This window comes from Amblyraja radiata, chromosome 14 (assembly GCF_010909765.2).
Source record: "Amblyraja radiata isolate CabotCenter1 chromosome 14, sAmbRad1.1.pri, whole genome shotgun sequence".
Taxonomy (NCBI): Eukaryota; Metazoa; Chordata; class Chondrichthyes; order Rajiformes; family Rajidae; genus Amblyraja; species Amblyraja radiata.
The window spans coordinates 14,808,326-14,814,325 of NC_045969.1; positions in this window are offsets into that span (position 1 = coordinate 14,808,326).

Consider the following 6,000-nt stretch of genomic DNA (forward strand, 5'->3'; position numbering starts at 1 on the left):
AGTTGCCAATTGAAGGTGGTACAAAAGTCAGGACATCGTGTTGCAGATGTACAATAGAATTTGCAAAGGCTGCGCTTGGAGTATCGGGTACAGTTATGTTTGCCATACTGTAGGAAGGATGTGATGAAGTTAAAGAAGGTACTGAAAAGATTCACAGCAACACTGCCTGTGCAGGGCTTGAGATACAGTGTATTCAGAAAGAATTCAGACCCCTTCACTTTTTCCACATTTTGTTACATTACAGCATTATTTTAAAATGGATTAAATTCTTTTTTTTTTAAATGACCGAGACACTACATCTAGAAAAAATAAGGCTTGTCTTGAATGACAAACCAGATCAATTTTCAAAAATATGGTCTCCTTTTATTGAATTTCTCCAACACCATAATGGTTGAACACAAACTCAAAACCGACGCTAGGGTTGGGTGAGCGGGGGTATGGAAGGGCAGTGGGGTATATCTCCGCTTCTTTCACTCCTTTGTTAGTTCTGGGGTTTTCCTTTTTTCTTTTTCATGGTTTTCTTGAAATTCTTTCTTTTCTTTCTCTTCTTCTTTCTTTCCCTTTTTTCCTTTTTCTTTTTTTCATGATCTAGTTATGATTTCATAAAATGTTAAAACTGAAGCAGTACGAAAATTATATAACTGTTATGTCGATCATTCTCTCTTTGTACAATTGCTTCTAATAAAAATAAACATTAAAAAAAAACATTTTTTTTATCATCAATCTACACACAATACCCCAGAATGAAGAAGCGAGAAACAGATGTCTAGAAATGTTTGCAAAGTAATTAAAAATAAATAACTGAAATATCACATTTACATAAGTATTCAGACCCTTTGCTGTGACACTCAAAATTGAGCTTAGGTTCATCCTGTTTCCATTGATTGTCTTTGAGATGTTCCTACAACTTGTTTGGAGTCTACCAGTGGTAAATTAAATTGATTGGACATGATTTGGAAAGGCACACACCTGTCTATATAAGGTCCCACAGTTGACAGTGCATGTCAGAGCATAAATCAAGCCATGAAGACGAAGGAATTGTCCGTAGACCTCCGTGATAGGATTGTGTCGAGACACAGATCCGGGGAAGGGTATAAAACAATTTCTGCAGCATTGCAGGTCCCGAAGTGCACCGTGACTCCCGTCATTTTTAAATGGAATAACTTTGGAACCACCAGGACTCTTCATAGAGCTGGCCGTCTGGCCAAACTGAGCAAGTGGGGAAGAAGGGCCTTGGTCAGGGAGGTGACCAAGAACCCGATGCTCACTCTGACAGAGCTCCAGAGTTCCTCTGTGGAGATGGGAGAACCTTCCAGAAGAACAACTATATCTGCAGAACTCTACCAATCAGACCTTTATGGTAGAGTGGCCAGATGGAAGCCACTCCTCAGTAAAAGGCACATGACAGCCCACTTGGAGTTTGCCAAAAGTCATGAGAAACAAGTTTCTCCGGTCTAATGAAACCAAGATTGAACTCTTTGGCCTGAATGCCAAGCGTCACGTCTGGAGGAAACCAGGCACCGGTCATCACCTGGCCAATACCATACCTACGGTGAAGCATGGTGGTGGCAGCATCATGCTGTGGGGATGTTTTTCAGCGGCAGGAACTGGGAGACTAGTCGGGATCGAGGGAAAGACGAACGTAGCAAAGTACAGAGAGATCCTTGATGAAAACCTGCTCCAGAGCATTCTGGACTTCAGACTGGGGCGGAGGTTCACCTTCCAACAGGACAACGACCCTGAGCCACAGCCAAGACAACGCAGGAGTGGCTTCGTGACAAGTCTATGAATGTATTTGAGTGGCCCAGCCAGAGCCCTGACTTGAACACGATCGAACATCTCTGGAAGGACCTGAAAATAGCTGTGCATCGACGCTCCCCATCCAACCTGACAGAGCTTGAGAGGATCTGCAGAGAAGAATGGGAGAAATTACCCAAATTCAGGTGTGCCAAGCTTGTAGCGTCATACCCAAGAAGACTTGAGGCTGTAATCGCTGCCAAAGGTGCCTCAACGAAGTACTGAGTAAAGGGTCTGAATACTTATGTAAATATGATATTTCAGTTATTTCTTTTTAATTACTTTGCAAAAGTTTCCAAATACCTGTTTTCACTTTTCTATTATGGGGCATTGTGCGTAGATTGATGATAAAAAAAAATAATGTGATCCATTTTAGAATAAGGCTGTAACGTAATAAAATGTGGAAAAAGTGAAGGGGTCTGAATACTTTCTGAATGCACTGTATAAGATGAGCTTGGATGGGCAGCGACTGTCTCTCTGAGACAAAGAAGACAGGGGCGAACACATGAATTTCTATGAAATTATAAGGTTAGTCCATTTTCCCAGCATAGGGGCATCTAAATCTAGAGGGGATGTTTATGCTGAGAGGGTAAAGATTTAAAGGGGATGCTGAGAGACAGGTTCCTCACATAGGTGGGTGGATGGAATGCGCTGCCTGAGGAGATGGTAGAAGCGGGTACAATTACAACTCTTAAAAGGCATTTGGACATGGTTACATGGATAGGAAAGGTTTAGAGGAAAATAGGCCAAATGCAGGCAAATAGGATTAGTGTACTTGAGCATCTTGGTTCGGCATGGGTGAATTGGGTCAAAGGGCCTAATTCTGTGCTGTAATACTATATTATGTCATTCATGATTGCAAAACATGATATTGCCCTGTTCGAATAGAAGAGGGAAAAAAAGCTGTTCAGTTTGCCAGGGTGATGTTGAGCTACCAATGCCTTTCATTATTACTCCCCATTCCATTCTTACTCTAAGCATGGTGTCTTTGTCCCCTACCCAATGATACACAATAACTTGACGAACATCTCCTCATCTTCCAACTGGGTACATTATAGCCCTTGGGGTTTAATAATAAATTCAGCAATTTCCATTGGCTAGTAAGTTTTGTTTTTCAACTTCCTTCACGTAGTTTGCTGCCTATTTCAGTTTCAAAATTTCCCTTTGCTTCGCTTTCTTTTCCCATCTGCTGGTCCTCAGAGCAATGATAACTGTGTCGAATTTAGACTGCACCCTGATGCTTTGCTTTCTTTACCCATTTCCCAGTGTTGTTTTCTCACTTTTCCAGTTCTGATTACAAATGACCTGAAATGTTGACTCTTTGCTACCGTCTCACATTGAGTTCCTCCAACATCTTCTGTTTTTGTCCACTAAGTTTTTGGATTCCCATATTTAATATGCTCATCACTCAAACTCGCCATTTCTCCTTAAGCATTATCTCTAGACCAAAACGAGGGTGGCACAGTGGCGCAGCGGTAGAGTTGCTGCCTTACAGCGTCAGAGACCTGGGTTTGATCCTGATTATGGGTTCCGTCTGTACTAAGTTTGTACGTTCCCCTAGTAAGCGTGTAGGTTTTCTCCAGGTGCTCCAGTTTCACCCCATACTCCAAAGATATACAGTTAACGTAGGTTAATTGGCTTTCTTAAAAATAGTAAATTGTCCCTAGTGTGTACGATAGCGCTAGTGTACGGGGATCGCTGGTTGATGCGGACTCCATGCGCCGAAGGACCTGTTTCCGCATTGCATCTCTAAACTAAAACCACATTATCTCATCGGTCTTAATGTCTACATACATAGATTAATGCCAAACACTGTTTGCTGATGCATTTATGGAGTGCTGAGTATGGTGTAGATATCATGAAAAAGCAAGTTGTTTATTTTCTTGATGCTGTTTAGCATTCCTTTCGATCCAAGTCGGTAAGCACGTTGATGCATCTGTTTAAGCTCTACAGTTGAACTGTATGCCAGAATCTATGGTTATTAATAGTGTTACACACTTAGTAGTTAGCTTGAAAATTAATGGCAAGGATGTTAACTCATCAGACCTGTCTCCCGTTATAAACAATAGTATTCTTAAATGGAACATCCAAGCTGCCATCTGCCTGTGTTAAGATTCTTTTTTTCTGGATCATGGAAACATAGAAAATAGGTGCAGGAGTAGGCCATTCGGCCTTTTGAACCATTCAATATGATCATGGCTGATCATCCAAAATCAGCACCCCGTTCCTGCTTTCTCCCCATATCCCTTGATTCCTTTAACCCAAAGAGCTATATCTAACTCTCTCTTGAAAACACGAGGGTCCTACTCCCTCTTGTAATGTCCAAGCACATCAGGCTCCAAAGAAATCCAAGCCCTAGAGCCTCCAATATAGAATGGGGACAAATGGAGAAAAGAAACTGAAAAAGTCTGCAAAAGTAACTTTCAGGTGCAGCTGTTAGGAGAGAGTCTTGGGAGATATTCCCAGCAGTGACATCCAAAGCCAGAGCGAGCTGAATGTGCTGCCTTAAAAGCTTATATGCTGTAGGAGGAAATGTCACTGTAATGGAACCACAAATGTTTAGAATACCTTATACTGCAAATTATTGCCATTTCCTGGAAAAATGAGTGTGTGATAAATAGATGATGATTGATAGTTTAACATTCTCTCGCATATATTTATATAACTGATAAGAATCATTACATTGTAAAAGCCTGCTGTCATGCAAAGGCAAGAGTAGAACCTGCTCTCACTACACTGCCTGCCACACAGCATTAAATAATTTCTCTCTGCAGGAGTAACATTCTGGGCTCTGTCATGTGAGCCACACTTCCTCTGTGCCAGGAAAGTGGAAATATGATTTTTTGGGAAAGTTTTACCACTTCTTGGCCTGCGTAAAGATAACTGTGGAGGGGCAAGGGGGCGGAATTGTGGGCAGTTCTCCACCTTGCGTCTGCTCATTCTATGGCCAGAATGCAGCACATTCTGGGCAGAACGTCATGAAAAGAACCCGCGGGTCCTGGGTTATACCACTGATAGACACAGAATGCTGGAGTATCTCAGTGGGTCAGACAGCATACAATAGCACAATCTGGTCAGAAATGGCTGATCCAACATATAATTTTTTCAGTACCTGAAGCTAAGATCACTTTTCATTTTGTATCCCTCAATCCCTTTATGGTGGTTTTACAATCACCCTCAGTTGTCCTTGAATGAGGTTTCTAACACAGGACGGCCACACTCCAAGGGTTTGAATTATGAGTTTCCATGGGCTATTTGGAAGAGGATCTTCAAAATAAAGGTTTGATGGTCCAATGGTTCTTTATTGTCACATGTACAGAGAGGTATAGTGAAATTAATTTTTAATAGACGGCACAGTGGCACAGCGGTAGAGTTACTGCCTCACAGCGCCAGAGACCCGGGATTGATTCTGATCTCGGGTGCAGTCTGAGTCTGTACAGAGTTTATTCATTCTCCCTGTAACCGCGTGGGTTTTCTCTGGGTGTTCTGGTTTCCTCCCACACTCGAAAGACATGCGTGGTTGTAGGTGAATTGGCTTCTCCAAATTGCCCTTACTGTGAAGAATAGAAAGAGTGAAGGGGTGGTCACCAGTCGGCGCGGACTCGATGAGCCGAAGGGCCTGTTTCTGTGCTGTATTCGTAAAGTGCAAAGTCACAGATGAAGCTGAGGCAATGTGCCAATATGTAACTTGGTAAGAAAAAAATGAATGGTTGACAAAGGGGCAGTACAGTGCTGCTGCCTTCCAGGTCTTGTGTTGGTGTGGAGATGCATATTCTTCCCGTGATTGTATGGGATGCCCTGGGTGTTAGGGTTTCCTCTCACAACCTAAAAGATAAGGTGGTGGATTAATTGGACAAAATAAAATTGTCTGGGGTAAATGGCAAAGAGAAGCAAAGGAGAGTTGATGAGTTTGTGAGAAAGCATTGCAAGGAAATAAAAGAGGATAAAGAGATTGATGGGATTGAGCTGAGAACCAGTATGCACTTGATTGGCCAAGTGGCTTCTTTTTGTGTTGTAATAAGTAAGCTTGGTTTTTAAATAGCTAATAACAAAAAGAAAATATTAGTTTAGTTTAGTTTAGAGATACAACGCCTAACCCAGGCCCTTCGGCCCACCGAGTCGGTGTTGACCAGCGATCACCCTGTACACTAACACTAACGTACACACTAGGGACAATTTACAATTGTGTGGGAGGAAACTGCA